Genomic DNA, 19,756 nt, shown 5'->3' on the forward strand with positions numbered 1-19,756 from the left:
ATTAAGCTGCCATAGCCATGAATGAGGTGGGGTCTGTAATGCAACAAGCAAGACAGGAAAGAGTTGATCCAGAACAGTTATTCGGACAACTGAATGGCAAGCAAAATAAATATATAGGGAGGTAAAAGAGTTAAGCATTGATTCCTTTATGAGAAGAAACAGTGTACATGCACATCATTTAAGCCAATACTATTATATGTCAGCAGTCACGCTGGCACCGGAAAGATCTTTTCAATTCAAGTTCGCACTGCTTCCCTACAAAGGGCTGGCGTCTAATTTGTTGTGTGTAGTAAAAGTATCCACAGGGTTAGCTGCACACAACATTGAAGGAATTACTTCACGTCAACTACTCATGCTGCCTGTGGAACATGACAACAAACTGGAGTACCAAATGTTATCTGGTGAAGCTTGTCATGAAGTCTCAAGAGTACCGAAGAAATTAACATTTTTAATCATTGATGAGGTGAGCATGGTCTCAAACTTAATGCTTGCCTTTGTACACTTAAGAATGCAACAGATTCTGAGGACTGACTATGATGTGCTATTTGGAGTAAAGCATTTGATTGTGTTTGCGATCTACTACAATTTACCTATGTGAACGGACTGCCTGTGTTCAAGACACATCTCTGTGATAAAACTCGAAAGTCCTTGGGAAGTATTGGAAACGTTAACATTTGGTGAAGCTTCCAATACAAAGAACTACTTAGGAATATGCGTCAAGCATTTGACATTGAATACTGAAATATTCTCAAGGATATTAGAGCAGGAGTTCTCACAAAAGAGGGAAAATGTCAGTTAGAAAGTGACTTATTAAGTAACTGTTTACTACAATCAAGGCAGCAGCAGAGCTGTTTAGTTTCATTCAAGAAGGAAAATTGATTGTCTGCCAAATGCCTACATCTCAAGAGTGCTCCTGTTTTAATAAAGAATTACTAAACTTGAAGAAACAAGAAATTGTGCAACTTACAGCAATAGACAAAATGGAATACAAGGGTGTGACAGTACTCCTAAGTGAAAAACTACAAGATTTGTTGGAAAAATCTGTTTCCAGGACTGCGGTATTAGAAAAGCGTTTATGTGTTTGCATGAATTGTAGAGTAATTTTGCAGCAAAATTCAAATGTTGAGAAAGGATTAGTTAATGGTGCTGTGGGTAAAGTAATCAATTTCACTTTCCTTCCTAATAGGAATGAGGTTCAATAACTAGGGATACAATTTGATCAGGCTGATGGCATAAAAGGTCTGTTGCACATTTCTTGCTTGTGAAAGACTTATATGTTCGAAGGAATTAGTTCCCATTTTCTCTAGCATATGCTGTGACTATTCATAAATCACAAGATTTAAGTGTAGATGCAGTATTCATTAATATTAGTTCTCCTGTGTTTACGGAAGGTATGTCAAATGTTGCCTTATCGCAAGTTAGAACATTGTCCGGCTTGTATCTTGTTGACTTTGATGACAGAAAAGTAAATGCCGATTCTACTTGTGTCAAAGAGTACAACCAGTTGAAAAGTGTTTACGCTCCTCATTTAGGGCAGTATCCGGTTTATGAAAAGCCTACCATCTGCCCAAAGTGAAAGCTTTCAAGGATTGTAGTGATATTGTTGAGAAGAAGTGTAAATAAGAGAACAAGGAATTTCTTAAGAAAAACAAACTGACAATGTTGGCGATATTGTTGGTTACCAGTTGTCAAACCCTTCTGGAGTCAACTGCTATGCCAATGTGGTTCTCAGTGCACTGTTTACATTACCACATGTTGTTCAAGCAATCGAATACAGAAAATACAAGAGATTGTGCTCTGCATTGTTTACTTTGTTACAACGTCTCTGCAGAGATAGAAGTAAAACACGTTGTGCTTCATACATTCAAGACCTTATAGACATATACACTGGATCTGTACAGTTTACCCAAAACACTCAAGGACTTATTTTGACTGAGTTACTCATGTGAAGATTGTTCTTTGACATCAAGTACAGAAATAGATTGAGAGCGATTTATTTACTTAACACTACCTGATTGAAAAACTGTCAGTTTTGAGACTGCTTAAAGAAGCTACACAAAACAATATCTGCAGAAGTCGTCGATCAGATGTTATGTCAAGTTTACATATATGAAGAAGTGAGAAGTATCTTATTCTAATGCTACAGCAATGCAAAGCAGATGTCAGTAAATCAGAAACTGAAATGACAAATTTTAAAACAGGACAAATATCTATTTCAGGAAAAACATACACCACTATGGCAATTAGATTTCATGAAGGAGTTACTGTTACATCTGGACCCTATGCCATATATTTAAAAAATAAAACTGGATGGATGAGTGTAAAGACAGCAAACTGACATTCAAGCAAAGCTACTAAATTCTTATTCTCTGTTTCTTGAACCTAAAATTCTAAGGAGGATTATAACTGGAAAACTGAAATAGTATAGTTGTGGCACTTGTATTATTGCTATTCATGACATCACATGGCCTCCCAGGGGTGATATCTTCATAAGGCTTTTAACAAGCTCATGTGCAGTTAATCCTACAATAATAGCGAGCAGATGGCAGTAAAATGGAAGCAAGCATTACAAAGTATAAATCTGGAGAAAAAAATATTTCTGGATACATAGATACTACTAAGGCTGTCATCTTTCATGAAGGAGTTAACATTGCATCTGGGTACTGTAATATGTATTTAAAAACTAAAACTGGATGGCACAATGTAATAAGAACAATGTCACAATCAAACAAACACTGCAACAAAACCTCCCAAGTTCCAAGAAGGATTACAATTAGAAAAGTGAAACAGTGTAGTTGTAGTTCGTGCATTATACGTTTTTTATGACATGATACAACCTACCAGGGCTGATGTTTTTATAAAGGTCTCCATATGCTAGTGTCCTTTATATACATTAGTGGTACTGTAGTACTCTTACTAAAAAGCAGTTACCTTTAGTAAGTATTTCTTTAGATTACTTAAGTGAGTATAGGTAAACATTTTGGTTAAAAAATTACAGTGAGTGCAATGCATAGTGACATTCTGTGCAGTTAAGGGATTTTTTCCTACAATCTATATGATTTTTTTTTCACCACTGTTCAATGATGACTTTTAGAGTACATTGTTTATGGTGTACAAGTATTGAAACTTAGAACGGTAAAAAATAAAAAATCAAATGCTTAACAATGTAGAACAGTACAAGATATGTGTACTGTTTTGTTATTAACAAGAACTTTCCAATGCAGAAATTCAAAGGTTACTGTGTAATTTTATAAAGCGTAACATTAACTTATATTTCTGTTTTGTCTGCTTTTTATAGAGATCAATGGCACCATCTACTGGAGTAATGTAGGTTACAAATTTTTCTTTCAGTGTTGTTAAACAAATTTACATACTTAAAGAAGGTGCACACTGAGGTAGGTGGTGATATACCATTGACACACCCAGCCACACAGTGTTATATACAATGAGACACCTATGCATACACCATTGCAGACACTGACACACCCAGCCAAACACGAATGCAGCCAATGACACACACAGGTGCATACACTGACACACTCAGGTAAACACTCATACATACACTGACACACCCAGGCACACTCTGATGCATACATTGACACACCCAGGCACACACTGATGACTACATTAACACACTCAGTCACACACTCATGGATACACTGATACACCCAGGCACACACTGATCCGTACACTGATACACCTAGGCACACTTCAATACATACACTGACACACACATGCATACACTAATGCATACACTGACACATCCAGGCACACACTCATATATATACACTGAAACACCCAGGCAGATACTGATGCACACACCACCACACCCATGCGCACACTGAGACACCCTGGCACACACAATGCATACACTGACACTCAGGCAAACACTTATGCATACACTGACACACCCAGGCACACACTCTTTTGTACACTGACACACCCAGGCAGACACAGATGCATATGTCATCACACCCAGGCACACACTGATGCCTACACTGACAGGCCCAGGCAGACACTGATCCATACACTGACACATCCAGACACACACTGATGAATACACTGACACATCCAAGCTCAAACTGATGCTTACACTAACACAACCAGGCACACACTGATGCACACACTGAGATGCCTAGGCACACACTGTTGTACACATTGAAACACCCAGGCACACACTGATGCATACACTGACACACCCAGGCACACACTAATGCATACACTTCCACACCCTGGCACATACTGATGTATATACTGATAAATCAATGAAGACATTGATACATACACTGACACATCCTGGGACACACTGAAGCATACACTGACACACCCAGGCACATATTGATGCATACACCAACACACCCGGGCACACACTGATGCATACACTGACACACCCAGGAACACACTCATATGTACACTGACACACCAAGACAGACACTGACGCATACACGGAGACCCCCAGGCACACAGTGATGCATACACTGACACACCCAGGCACAAACCAATGTATACTCTGACATGCCCAGGCAGACACTGATGCAACTAACAAATTAAAAACAAAATTATATAAAAATAAAAAAATAGTACTACACGTTAAATCATAAAATAACTTTAAACATTAAAAAAAAACAATTATTCAAAAATAAAACCTGGAATAAAAACAGTAAAAATTCAACAAAAAAGATAAAGTATATAAGCATCTTATAGTTTGTAAAAACAATTCCGAAATAAATCTTAGAAATTCACTAGAAAAAAACAAATATAAATAGAATGCTATAGTTAAAAAAAATCCTTAGAAATTCACTGAAAAAAATAAAGGTTAAAGGAACGTTATAGTAAGGCTGACATTTGAAACGCACAAAACCATAGAAATTCAGCAGTTATAATTACCTCACCTAACTATAACTTACTCCCTTGCAATGCAAAAACGCAGATAATGTAATATTATGATTCAAATGTAAATCCTAAACCCTCTGAGATTCACCTATTATGATATGGTACATGAACCATAACTGAAGCCCCCACCATGCATTGCTCATTCTCTCACGCATGACATGACATCACTGATAGCATCTTAAATTACATTACTGGTGGTGCCAACACTAGTAACACACTCGCACACACACATGTACAAGAAATGTTTCAAATATTCAAATTTACCAAAGAACAAAAACACATATTTCCAAAACATTGATTCAGGTTTTCGTGTCCTCCAGTGGCACAAAATTGCTCTGTCACAAACTCTTCACTTGACAGGTCTAGATTTCCAAAAAAAAGCCTTATCAGTCAGCAATCCAGTGGGAAGGTAAGATTGGATAGCAAAATAAAACATTTTCATGTGGTTCTTACCAATCCTTACAGGGGGCATTTCCCTAAATAATGAAGGTCTCCAGCTACATTGCATAAAACCATGCTAACAACAACAACATATAAATAACCACATATATGCACGAACAGCATATTAGCCACGCACATATTATTGAAGCTCTAACTCAAAACAAGCAGAATTGAGTCTTCTGTCTGTGGTCGCTGCCACAGACGACATCAGGACCATGCTCGACGAAGGAGAAACAGCAGCATTCATCCTCCTGGACCTCTCCACAGCCTTCGACACGGTTTGTCATCACACTCTCCGCACACTCCTCCATAACGCCGGAATCCGCGACAAAGCACTCGACTGGATCTCATCATTTCTTTCAGGCAGAACCCAGACAGTCCGCCTTCCACCATTCATATCAGAAGCCTCCAGTATCATCTGTGGCGTCCCCCAAGGCTCATCTCTCAGCCCCATGCTCTTCAATGTGTACATGGCCCCACTCGCCAACATCGCACGAACACACCACATCAACATAATTTCCTATGTAGACGACACTCAGCTAATCCTCTCCCTCACAAAAGACCCTACAGCTGCAGAAAACAACCTCCACAACGGACTCCAAGCCATCGCCAGCTGGATGGAAGCAAGCCGCCTCAAATTAAACACAGACAAGACAGAGATCCTCATCTTCGGAGCCAACCCCTCAGCATGGAACGACTCCTGGTGGCCCACCTCCCTAGGATCCGCACCACCTCCCACCACCCACGCACGTAACCTGGGATTCATCCTGGATTCCACACTCAGCATGACTCAGCAGGTCAACACCATCTCCTCTTCTTGCTACAACACCCTCCGCATGCTCTGAAAAATCTTCAAGTGGATTCCCGTCAAAACCAGGAAAACTGTCACCCACGCCCTGGTCAGCAGCCGACTGGACTACGGAAATGCCCTATATGCAGGAGCAACAACCAAACTCCAAACAAAGCTGCAAAGAATCCAGAATGCATCCGCCCGACTCATTCTGGATGTCCCACGCCACCACCACATCACCCCCCACCTCAGAGACTTACACTGGCTACCAATACCAAAGAGGATCACCTTCAAACTCCTCGTCCACGCACACAAGGCCCTCCACAACACAGGCCCAACCTACCTCAACGAAAGACTCACCTTCCACACCCCCACCCGCAACCTTCGCTCCGCCAGCCTCGCCCTCGCCTCCATTCCCCGCATCCGACGCACAACCGCCGGAGGAAGATCCTTTTCCCACCTGGCCGCCAAGACCTGGAACTCCCTACCGCTCCACCTTCGCCAGACCCAAGACCTCTTAACTTTCAGGAAACACCTAAAGATATGGCTTTACGACCAGTAGCTCCCCCGCGCCTTGACCTTGAGACCCTAACGGGTGGTTAGTGCGCTTTATAAATATTGTGATTGATTGATTGATTGGTGGGAGCCTCAAAGACTGGGGCAAGAAAGTAGCAGAATTACAACAGCACTAAAAGCCCACACTTACAGGTAAAACACAAGCTACACACATCTCTATAACATAAAGTAACATAAAGCTGTAAACCTTCTTTCTACTCAGTTGGAATTACATTTACGTTCCCAAATTTGTTGAGATATGCAATATTCTGGCTGATTAGTCACTGATGTTCAGTTCATCTGGACTGAGTCTTTTCAAACTGTGAAAACAGATGTTTTCTTCTTACTTCCAGTAGTTCTGGCTTGAAACTTCATACCACACAGAAACTCTTCATGACAGTCAGCATGACTGCCACACCACTTTATAGTGAATAGAGCTGTGACAATTTCTGTCCATAAATGCAGATTAGCAGCTCCATAAAGGGGAGATGTGTGTCATCATCAAACTTCGAAAACATTACCTGCATGGAAATAACTCTTAATAATCCTCACTACCATCTACGGTGTGGACATGATTTGGGTGAAAATGGGAACTTGCCCAAATCAGAATTACAAATGGTGCGGTAACGCTGCACTTTTTCATGCACACATTTTGCAAGACAGAACCAGGCACAAATTGTGTGGAGCTGGTATTATTCACTTTGTAGTCTCCCATTTTTATATGAGGTCTCAGAATGTGGCAGTAAAACCGCACCAACGTATTATCACATTTGGCGGTATCAGAATTTTCTGATTATGTGATTACCGCACCACACTCCACGGAACTCTTAATTAGGCTTTTGAGTGGGACCTGATAAATGTATATAGCTTTCTTTCTTATGAATCCTATGCATTTATAACCACTGAGATAATTTGTATCAATTGTGCTAAGATGTCAAAATAGCTAAATAATAATGCAACAGAAAATGCATGGACACCATTTAGGAGTTGCAAGGGGTCGCAGCTGCGACCCCTGTCACTGCCTTTGCGACCCCTGGCCTCAGAGGTGGAAATTCAGTGCCAGGAATACAGTGGCAGCTCGTCCTTATGGACGTCAGTTGGGGCTCCTCTCTTTGTTTTCTATCAATTTTTTATAACACTAGTAGTGAGTAATGATATATTATTCACTATGAGTAATAAAAACGTGAATATGCCCTTCCATGGCAGCTGAGGTAAGTAAAATGCCTTTAAATGTATATCGTGTGCGTGCTTGTGGGTGAGAATGTGTTTATATGAGAGTGTGTGTAAGTGTGAATGTGTATGTGTCTGTGAGTGAAAGCGGAGGTCAAAGGGCACGTGATGTCATCCGCTACCCCTGGCATTTTGGGAAATTGACGTCCATAAGAAAATGCCACACAATTTGACTTTTATCAAGTGAATATGCCGTATAATTTGGCTTTCTGCCACATAATGAGTCTTCTGTTGATTTATAATGTATTCACCCTTAGCACTTAGGGCCTCAATTTCTACCTAGTTCCAGTGGCTCTGTTTGTTTTTATATTTAATCAACACCTTTGTCGTATTAAAGGGGACAGAAGCTTCCTTGTTTAAGTGTGGCTAAACCTTGAGCAGTCGCTCACTACTGCTCAACTAACAAGCAGGTTGGTCAAGATTACACCACAATTTGAGTCTCAGCACGGTGGCCAACGACTGGTTGAGAACTGATCACCCTAGAAGTGTGTCTGGCACACAAATAATTCCCCGCCAGAAAGTGTCGCTGAACACAGTTTGCAAGCAGTGCCCTAAAGACTGAATTCTTTCACATGAATGTATGGTTCGCAGCTGTGTAAAAAGAGTGTGCTAAAATACCTTCGACGAGTACGTTTTATTCCAGGTGATCTAGGTAACTGGCCATCTTCTAATGTGAATCGCCCACGGCCAAAATGTCAAGGGAATTCTAATAGAACTGCTCGTTCAGCGCATAAATGCAAATTAGGCCTAAAATATATCATTTTCAACGGTGCAGCAGCTGGAGGGAAGGCGTGGGATGGTGCATATTAATTAGATGCTGCAGAGGATGCTGGGAGGTCGAAGCCAAGGCAGTCTCCATGGAGCCGAGCACAAAAGCGTCTCCTTTCTGGCATGGGTTCCGCCTGGCAGGAAGCACTTTGGTGCACTGTAATAAAGCAGGTGCAGACGCCCTTTGTCACCGGGGACATATGCGTGGCCCTCCAGATGTGTCATATTCCATCACAAAGTATTTTGTGTCCAAGGCTTGGTACATCGTGTGCACCTGTTTCCTCTCCCGTCATGCACCTCGCCCCCGACCTCCAAGCAAAGCACTGCAGTGCTATAAGCTATACCTCCTACAGTTAGAGGGTGCCGACAGGCAGCCGTCTTTGTGGGATGCTTATAGAAACCGCCCTGGGGACATCTGTCTACCTTGTGCACTGCAGTCCCACATCAAAGACAAACGCTTGCAAGCTTTGGAAAGGAAAGTCCTTTACAGCAGTGGTTCCCAACCTTTTGGACTTCTGTGGACCCCCACTTTATCATTAATGGAACCCAAGGACCCCTACTGAATCATCATTGGAATCCGGGGACCCCCACTGAGTCATTACTCGAAGCTTGGGACCTAATTTGTCATTATTAGTTAATATTTTTTCATTTTCTAAGCAGTTGCGGACCCCCTTAGAAGGCTTTGCGGACCCCCAGGGGTCCCCAGACCACAGATTAGGAACCACTGCTTTACAGTAATGTCCAATCACCACACACAACTTAGCCCACTGCCAGGAAAAAGTGGTGGGATATAGGACTGGCTCTGCCTTTTAATCTTTAGCAGATATTTCAACATTGATAAAGAACAGCTGACAATTAGCCAAAGCCACTTAAAAGGAAAGTCCTTTATAGTAATGTCCAATCACCACACACAACTTTGACCACTGCCAGGAAAAAGAGGCGAGTATATAATGCCAGGCTCCGACTTTTATCTTCTATCAAAGATTTTAAGATTGATGGAGACCAGATGACTCCTAATCAGCCAAAGCCAGCTAAAAGGAAAGGTCCTGCCACAAAGTTATAACTTTTCTTCGACTTGGAGACAACCTCTCTTTAGGCCAGAGGAGATACCAGTGGCATTAAAAACCTCAGGTCATATATTCAGTTACTTGGGTGGGACATCCTAAGTGAACGTTCTGAGGACATCTGCTTGCTCATACCGGGTCCACGTGTGTGAGGAGACCTAAAGAAACCCCCAAGTCACCTCTAACGGAAGCTGGTTAGTGGTAGCCCCAGTGAAGTTGTCTAGCCTTGTTTTCAATCCATCATCTTCAGGAGACCAGAACAAGGTATTTTTAAGTTTGAAGTCTCTACCTGCCCCATAAGAAGGGTGGAGATGTCAACTGGAATACTACCTGTTTAACAACAACGTGCTAAAATCGTTACATTGAGAAATTTTGGTAATGCAAAAAGTTTGTTTGGCAAAATGTGGATCATACCAACTGTTTGTGGTGATTCTGATGGACAGGCAGGCAGCGGGCCAGTGCGGCTGGTTGTGATCAACCTATTCAGAGGCCCCACTCAACGTCTATCCCAGAGGGGAACACACCCAACGAGTAGTCAAAGTTTTTCAGATACATTAGGGTGCTTCCAAATGGACACCCAAGAGGAGGTGGGGCAGCATGACCTCCCCAAGGACTTTGGGGCAAGGGCAGATTTGGGAGGAGACTCTTCCACAGAATTGGTTGGGATTCTCTTTTGGAGCTTTTGGAACAGGAAGGGCTTCTCCTTTCAGCCTTTTCCTGTGACTGGAGGATTCTTTTGTGTTGCAATCCATCCTCTCCAATTCTCCAACTTCCCTAATTTCAGGTTGGGAGGATTGTGTTTGTTTGGTAGGAGGGGGTCATTGTATTTGCAGTTCGGGATGGGTCAATTTCATGTAACATTTTGGGCATTCTTGGCACATGTTTGTAAATATTTTGCAGCTGTTGTGGTGGGTCAATTGAATATTTAACCGAGTGAAGAAGGTAAGCGGGCAGAGTTGTCCTTTTTAGTAGTACATGGTAGGTTGGCTCTGGTTCCAGTATAGAAAGGCAAGTTTGGGGGCGCAGAGGGATGGTGTGGAGATTCCAGGGACTGTCATATTCTGAAGGATAGATGGTTAAGAAAAAATAAACTGTAGGTAGGAGAGCGGACAGGTGGACTGCATTTATTAACGAGACAGATAGAACTAGAAAGGGGGTCGGATTTTCTGGGTAGTTGGTGGAGATAGTTTGTTTCCGTATTAGGAAGGCAAGGTATTTTTAGGTCGCAAGGCGAGATGCCACCTTTAAAAAAATTGTGAGTGCAGATCTGTCACATTAAAGATGTCTTTAACACACCAAGGCCCTCAATTGAACCAAAATAAGAATTAAGAGTCATGTGTGTTGGTGATTACATGTCACACATGGATGAATTTGTCTCTGCAGTTTAATTTGGAATTCAGGAATATCATGCAGACAAAGATGCCGCGTAGCTGTTTTCCACGACTTGTTCTGATAATCTCCATATACTGGTATTAATAATACACACTGGAGGACTCATATTGGGAGGTACATTACTGCTCCACAATTCTGTGGTACTTAGAATGTGGACCAAAGGAATTCATCTTCTGTGACTGTGCTGTTTCGCCCCAGGGCTAGCTTTGACAGCTTCTCCTTCTCCCCAGTGCTCTCAGCCTCTCCCTTTAGGCTGCAGAGAGGCAGGTTCCCTGATGTGGGGTGCTTAATTTTAGCCGGTGGTGTCCGGTGCTCGGCACCAGCTCTTAATTCTCAACACCGGCAGTAATGAAAGCCCACCACATGGTGGAGTTGTCTAATTTTGAAATGAGCATAACAATAGGGTTTAATAATTCAATATAAATAAATAATACCTGTCACCCACACCATTCTCATAGCTTTGGGTGGCATGGAATAGTCTAAAGTTTCACCCTTGTAGGAGTGTGACGGGTGGGAGTTGTGCTGGTACTGTCACTGGCAGCGCAGGCAGGCGCAATGGGTGGTGCATGCTGCAGCGGCCTCCCGAGAAGGGACCCGGCACTTATATTAAGCACTGCTGGTGTTCGAGTGGCATGGTGAAGCCCAAATGGCGTCTGTGGTTCCCTAGGAACAAAAACAACTACTTCGCTGTAAAGCAACGTTAAGGCACATTATTTCAAATTTGTTGGAATCCACGTGCTTTTTATCGCCACCGATAAACTGCGATTACCTGGTGTACGTTACTTATCAGATGCGATAACCAGCACCTATTACGTATTTCTGGGGAATAACATATGGCTATCCGCATGATAGGGTAAATACCCTGCAGTTTTCCCTGTTACATTCCGGTAAGTTTAATCTGCTGCAATTTAAGGAAGGGGGAGATATTTAATGTACTCAAGTAATTTACAGATGTGGTAAATTTCACTTTATTCGTAATTCCAACCCTTGCACAAGGAAGGGTTTATGCAGGGCTAGCTTTAGGGCTGTGCGAGCGGTGCAGCCGCACCTGGTGCTGACCTGGCTTGGGGGGTGCTGACCTCAGGGGGGACGCTGTGATCAGCAATAAGTTATGAAACTTGCCCTTTAAAATGTCACGGTACCTCTTGTGATTGATGTACCTGCTAGGGAGGGAGATGAGAGTTTTGTCTAGCAGCAGCTTTGACTTGCCATAAAGTAGCGTGGACGGTTAGTATGCCTGCTGCAAAGAACAGAACTATATTTTATGTGGATAGCTGAGTGGATTAGTAACACCAGCCTTTACAAGGTTTTTAAAACAAATGAATATATGTGAAAGGGGGGCTATGGAGAGATGAGGGGCACATTTGCCGGGTGGTAGTGAGTGAATCCGAGGAGGCGGTCGTGGGGGTGGGGTGGCAAAAAAAGGCGGATGCACAGGGCGCCACCAGCGCTAAAGCCGGCCCTGGTTTTATACAAGGGTTCGGGAAACACCGACCCACTGGTAATCACGGCCTAAGTCTCAGAGGAAGAACTGTTCTCACTCTAGCATCTAAGACTGTTCTCGCACTCTAGCATCTAAGGACATACCAGAATCTCACCAATCCAAGAACCCCAAAGTCTTGAAGAAGCTAAAATTAGGGAGCAAAAAATACTACAACTAAGGTAGCTGGAAAAAAGGGTCTTTTACAAACACAAGCCAGCAACAAATGAGTCGAGCGCTCATGAGTGGAGAAATGTATATTTGGAGCTATAAAAAAAACAGGTGCACTTGCATCCCCAGGAGCTGGAGAAGTGGGCAGGGGAGTGACAAACAAGCCTGCCCGACATGATAATTGCATATTAGTCACACAACGTCGACCTAGGAGTCAAACAAACTCGTGTAAGTCAAGTACAACCCACAGGCTAAAGCTATTAAGGTGATGGGGGCGGTATACACAGAAATATTGAACAGACAGCAATCTTTCTCCATTTTTCACTGGAAGACGTTTCTTCCCCCACACCTGTTTTGCACCCAGCATTCAAGCCCAATCGCCTTTTGAAAACATGAACCTGTCAAGTTCGATTTCACAATGTGGGAACTTCTGCCCCGCAGACCGTAGACCTTTTGTAAAGTTGCACAGACTTTTGAAATTTCGGAAATTACCTTGAGATTTTGTAAAGGTATCACACCATTCCGGCGGGGAGAACGTGTGTAGAAACATCGGAAAGGAAGAATGGCGCGAGCTTAGGAGATGAGGCAACAGGAACAGGTATTAACAGAGGCCAGGAAGACTGCAGACACACACCAAGCATTTGCAATGCAATGGGTCTCGTGTTTGCTCGAGTTAGAGGTATTGGCTTGTAAATTCCTAACTGGACTTTTCTTGCCACATAAATTGAAAATGAAAAGTAAAACAGCTCACAGAAGTGAGCCGATTCAAAGCGCCACAGCCGCCAGCAGCGTGAGTGCGGAGGAGAGACACAGAAAGGAAAAAGAAGTTTGCTCGCAGGCAAACGTATCAGCAATTGTGCAATTATCCATGTAACAGGGGCAGTCTCCAAGGCACTAACAAAACCGCCCCCAGGAAGGACAAACGTAAAGCATTTACCAATGATAACAAAGGATTTTTGAAATGCAAGCCTGTGAACAAGTGATACTGATGGGCGTGTGTTGGGCGTGGTTAAAAGCTGCGCACGCGACCGAAAAAGGGTCTCATTCGTTTTAAGGCAGCCCAGCTGAGCTGCAGTCTGGGCCCAGCAATGGACAGCTGTGGTGGTTTAGCGATGGTGCCACAGCCTCTAATGCAAGCAGGGCAAACCTGCCCCTGGCTCCTGGTTGGGTATACCTAAGGTGTAATAGTCCCTCACAGCCCGCAGCCCCTGTGCCACCGCACCGGTTGTCCTAACGATAGCAAAACCTGCACAATGGTCGCTCAGCCAAGTCACTCAGTCATCCAGTCACTCCTGCTCCCAGATATTAATTCAGCAAGCACCTGAGAGTTTCTGGGTGTTCAAACATGCCAAGCATAACCCACAGCGCCATGTGTGGGGTCTACACACTCTGGCTGCTGAGAGGTGGATGCAGGGAGGGGTGTGCAAGGAAGGCAGAGATGGCACCAAGATTCACACGCTGTAGCCAAGTTGTAAATGTGCATAGGGGCACAGGAACCCTCAACATTTCAGTTAGCTTGTTTCCTAAATGTTCAGGCACATTACCTATGCCTACTAAGACTGCAATCTGGAACATTTCTCTCGATATATTTGGTGATGGTCCAATAAAAAGAATCATTTTTTTAGATCTGAATTCCTTATTTCGCAGACATTTGAAAACATTGTTCACATTTTTCTATCCTTGAACTTAGACTGCTTTACTCAGTGCTTAATACTTGAACGAAATTCTCTAAAATGTTGGACCTCAGATACGGATTCCATTATTAACGTTTTTATAGGTGTTTGTATGAAACTGTTGAAAATAACGAATTAACGCTGAATCCTAAAAAAGAGAATGTCTTCTTTTTACATGTTTACAGTCAATCCGTTATACACAGGGAAAAAACGATACTCCCTCCCCTTTTTAAAACATTTTAACCCATTATAATCACGTAGTCTTGTACACCAAAAATGCTATTATGTTTTTAGGTCTGGCTTGACAGCCGAGCTGTCTACGAGACCTATTCTTACCAATTCGTTGAAATATACTTAGCGTGGACTTTGGCTCCGCCCAGAGGAGTATTTCCCTCCCACTTTATGCTATTGGCTGTTTTGTATTATCATTGCACCTTTTATTGAGTGACTGCAATGCTTGAGGGACTATATTAGATCTCAAAAGTACTCTGAATCACTATGCATTAAATATTCGTTGCAATTAGGGTGACCACCCGTCCATAAATTTCACGGACTGTCCGTAATTTCGCCCTGCAGTCCGTTGTCCGTGATGAAAGCTTTAACGGAGCATTTGTCCGTAATTTTAGCCTTTCACCTTAAGGGCAACGGAGGCAGGGCGAAATTAGGGGCAGAGGAGTTTCCCCAGCTGGGCTGGAAGGCAGGGGGTCTCCTGTGCTCTGAGGGAGGGAGGGGCAGACAGATAAGAAAAGGCCTTCTTGCCAGGGGTCTCCTTCCCTAAAGACATGCAAATGTGGGCAACTGGTAAATCTGCAAATACAAAGGGGCTTGAAAACCTGCATTGACTTTACTAAAAGGAGTCACTTTAAGTTTTCTGGTGGCAAAGATATTTCTTTCAGAGAGGTATTGTAATGGTGTTCCAAGGTGAGCTGTGGAGTGGTTTTAATGTAGTGTTTTACAATTTATACCTAGTGCTAAAAAAATGTATATTATTCAAATCTGTATTTGAGAAGCACTTTATTTTTATTTAACCAAAATGTATTTGTGCATTTTGTAGCAGCTTTTATTATGATGTAATTGTATTTTTTACAGTTCTTTCAGGTACTTCGGTACCTCATAGTACTAACAAACATTGGCAAAGCAATAGGTCCCATCTACGAAAGAGTTACTGGCTTTGCTAATGTGTTTTAGCCATTAGCCATGTTATACACCAGAGTAGCTGCTGTTCAGCATGGCTTAAAGCTAGTGGCATAGTGGTGTGGAGTGGAGTAGAGTAGCATAGGAGCAGTGGCGTAGAGCCCAGTGGTGCAAAGTACAGTGCAGTGGGGTACAGTGCAGTTGTTTAGAGTGCGTTAGTGTAGAGTGCAGTGGTTTAGAGTGCAGTGGCATGGGACAGAGTAGAGTGGCATAGAGTGCAGTGGAGTAGAGTGGCATACGATAGATTGGCAGAGAGAGCAGTAGTGTAGAGTGGTGCAGTGGCATAGATTGCAGAGTAGACTCACGTTGCAGGGAGTGCCGTGGTGTAGTGTAGAGTGGCACAGAGTACAGTGGTGCAGAGTAAAGGGTAGTGCAGTTGTTTAGAGTGCACTGGTGTAGAGTGCAGTTGCATAGAGTGGCATTGGGCAGAGTAGAATGGCATAGAATGCAGTGGAATAGAGTATATTGGTGCAAAATGCAGTAGTACAGAGCAGAGTGGTGTAGATTATAGTGGCGGCCAGAGCAGTGTTGCAGAGTGTCAGCTTGCAGTGGTGTAGAGTGCATTGAACTAGAGTGCAGTGGTCAGAGTGGTATAGAGTACAGTGGCGTAGAATAGATTGTTTCAGAGTAGAGTGCAGTTGCATAGAGTGGAGAGGTGCAGGGTAGAGTGCAGTGGCACAGAGTGCAGTGGCATAAAGTAGATTATTTCACAGTAGAGTGAGGTGGCTTAGAGTGGAGAAGTGCAGGTTAGAGTGGAGTTGCATAAAGTGGCATAGAGTGTGATGGCATAGAGTAAAGTAGTGTTGAGTACTGTGGCATAGAGTGCAGAGGTGCAGAGTAGATTAGAATGATGTACAGTGTATTGATGTAGAGTGCAGGGGCATAGAGTTGAGTGTTACAGAGTAAAGTGCAGTAGCATGGAGTGTATTAGCTTAGAGTGCAGTGGGGTACAGTGCAGCGTTGCAGAGTGGCAGAGAGTGGAGTTGTGCGGATTAGATTGGTGTTGCCTAGACTGGAGTGTATGGCGAGCAGAGCGCAGTGGTGTAGAGAGGCGTAAAGTGCAGTGGCTTAGAGTAGAGTAGTACAGAGTAGAGTAGAGAGGCATAGTGTGAAGTAGCATAGAGAGCAGTGGCATAATGTGGAGTGGTTCCGAATAGAGAAGAGTGCAGTGGCATGGAGTGGCGTAAAGTAGAGTGATACAGAGTAGGGTGCAGTGGTGTGGAGTGGTGCAGAGCAGAGTGGAGTGGAGCATGCATGGTGTGGTAACACACTGCCATTACAGACAACACATTTTTGATTGAAATGACCATTACATTTGCACAGATATACAGTTTTTCAAATCAAACTATATTGTGCACAGACGATGATGTGTGGAAATTGCATCACCTAATGCAATGATTTGTTTTAATCATGTAAAGGTATTTGTTTCCAGCACAGTTCAGAATTAACAAAAATGTGCTTGATTTGTACTTTCAATTCTGATATATTCTGAAGTCTATTTAAATGTTGTCATGTGATAGAAAAAACTCTTTCCTAACCCCAGTATCCAGCAAGATTGTTGCATAAATCCTCTCACTTTGAAGTCAGAGAAAGGAAAGTTAACACTAAGGGGGTCATTCCTACATTGGCGGGCGGCGGTCGCCGCCCGCCAAGCGGGAACCGCCGAATGACCGCACCGCGGTCAAAAGACCGCGGCGGCCATTCTGGCTTTCCCGCTGGGCCGCCGGGCGACCGCCAGAAGGCCGTCCGCCGGCCCAGCGGGAAACCCCCTTCTACGAGGATGCCGGCTCCGAATGGAGCCGGCGGAGTCGAAGGGGTGCGACGGATGCAGTGGCACCCGTCGCGATTTTCAGTGTCTGCTTTGCAGACACTGAAAATCTTAGTGGGGCCCTGTTAGGGGGCCCCTGCAGTGCCCATGCCAGTGGCATGGGCACTGCAGGGGCCCCCAGGGGCCCCATGACACCCGTTACCGCCATCCTGTTCCTGGCGGTGAAAACCACCAGGAACAGGATGGCGGTAAGGGGGTCGGAATCCCCATGGCGGCGCTGCAAGCATCGCCGCCATGTAGGATTCCCTGGGCCAGGGGTAAACCGGCGGGAAACCGCCGGTTGCCCTTTTCTGACCACGGCTTTAACGCTGCGGTCAGAATGGCCAAGGAAGCACCGCCAGCCTGTTGGCGGTGCTTCCGTCATTTTAGCCCTGGCGGTCGCCGACCGCCAGGGTTAGAATGACCCCCTAAGTTCCCATCGAAGACAGAGCCTGACATTTGACTTTGTTCTTTGAATGTACAGCAAATATGATAAGATAAGAACAAGATTTACAGGCCTGTTTACAGAAAGGGAGCACTCGGCAGGATACTGTAAATAAGGTTTTGGCAAGGGAAGGGACAAATTCAAGCTGCATAGCCTAAAACAAATAAAGCCAGCAAATTGAAAGCAACAAATTGTGAGTTACAAACCACAAGGCCAATGGCAAGCAACGGGCAGAATGCATTCACAAGGAAGCACTATGAATTTACTTAAAGTGACAGCTGTGGGATACTTTGTGGAGAAAGTCCAGTATTTTAGTCCATATCTTGCAGAGGTTTGGCTACATCAATCACCCAGGTAGTATGACAAGAAGACCTGGAATGGTTTCCATGTTGCAGGATAGGTCTGTACACCCATTCCATCAGTTTGCCACCATTTCCTATGGTACAGAGCTTCTGGCACACCTCTTGTAGGGTTAGTGCTAGGTAGCAGACATGAAATAGGGCATTTCATGATTATTTAAGGTGGTTGTAAGTAAGGAGTTGACCGGGGTGAAGATGGTAGTCTGCCACAAGGGTTTGGAAATTTAGTAGCTCACTGTTCAGAAACAAAGTTCCCAATTTTAAGACACCTGCAACATGCCACTGATGGAGTTGCTCTGAGCACAGCCATCCTGTGCGAGTGGGAAGGCTTAGCAAAGGTAGTGCAGGAGCATGGGGTTTCTTCCTGTCAGTGAGTTTACAGGTTCTGGCAAGGCAAGAGAAAGCCATGCATGATAACCCCAGATGGTGATCCATAGAATGGTCAGTAGGAAACGATGAGCAGTGCATTAAGCCTTCCTTAAAATTATTTATTGGTAAACCCCATCTCATGCAGGGAGGTGGGCAGAAAGCCAGTGAGCCACCCATTGGACATCTGCAGCTGAATAAAAGCATTCTAAGTCCAGAAGATCTAATCCACCCGCAGTCACAGTTAGTTTTAGAGTGGAAAGAGTTCCTGATGGCGCCGCAGTGACCAAATCAGATGTGTGGCCTGTCTGAAGAAGGAATGAAGGACGAGCAGGGGAAGGTTTGCAAAATAATACTATCAATGGGGTAGCACACCATCTTCGCTAGTGCCACATGGCCTCCACAGAAAGCAGAAGAGAAGACCAAAAAGCAAACTGGGCTTGGAGGGACCGTTTGCTCTGCCGAGATTTTCATCCTGGAAATCAGTGTAAGAATGGTAGATATTAATCACTAGGTATCAAAAGGTAACTGGTTCCCAGTTCAATCTGAGATCTAATTGTATATGAAGGCGAAAACAGTGCCATATGTTAAAGAAACACAAATTAAATTTGAAAAAAATTGAAAATTTTGTTTGTGCAATTTACATCCCAAATATTTTGAAGATTCTGTGTACTTGACACTTAGGGATAAACCAGATCTCTAGTTTGGCTTTTGCTCAATTTCAAAACCATATAAAGACACGGACTAAGCGGGCAATTGCCTTGCACAACCTTGCAAGGGGTCTGGCCCCTGCTCACCCTTCACAAGCACTAACAGCGAACCATTGCACCAGAAGAGTTTGCCAAGGTGGATGGGTGTTGATTGTTCAACCACTTGACAGTGCCCCTTCTGTTTCGCTCCTGTGTGCAGACAACTCCCCAGGTACCCAATACCTTCAAATAGTCTTGGTGGACCCATGTTGTCTGAGTTTAGGAATTGTCCCACCTTGTTCTTCTCTTCTTTATTTATCCAGTTGTTAGCAACAACCCTTTGAATTACTTGCCGTGGATCTCCCATTTGATCTCGATTTCATCCTACTCTTTTATTACCTTTGATTGGTAGTCCGGGCTCCCATTTCTGAGATAAATG

At 43.7% G+C, this 19,756-nt stretch overlaps 1 protein-coding gene across 2 annotated transcripts in view; it reads right to left on the reverse strand.

The window, feature by feature from the left end:
• Positions 1–19,756, reverse strand: part of LOC138262118 (Krueppel-like factor 8) — a 693,482-nt gene that overhangs the window by 438,237 nt on the left and 235,489 nt on the right. The gene's annotated exons all lie outside the window — the stretch shown is intronic.

Source organism: Pleurodeles waltl, chromosome 10, assembly GCF_031143425.1.
Source record: "Pleurodeles waltl isolate 20211129_DDA chromosome 10, aPleWal1.hap1.20221129, whole genome shotgun sequence".
In the NCBI taxonomy this organism is placed as follows: domain Eukaryota; kingdom Metazoa; phylum Chordata; class Amphibia; order Caudata; family Salamandridae; genus Pleurodeles; species Pleurodeles waltl.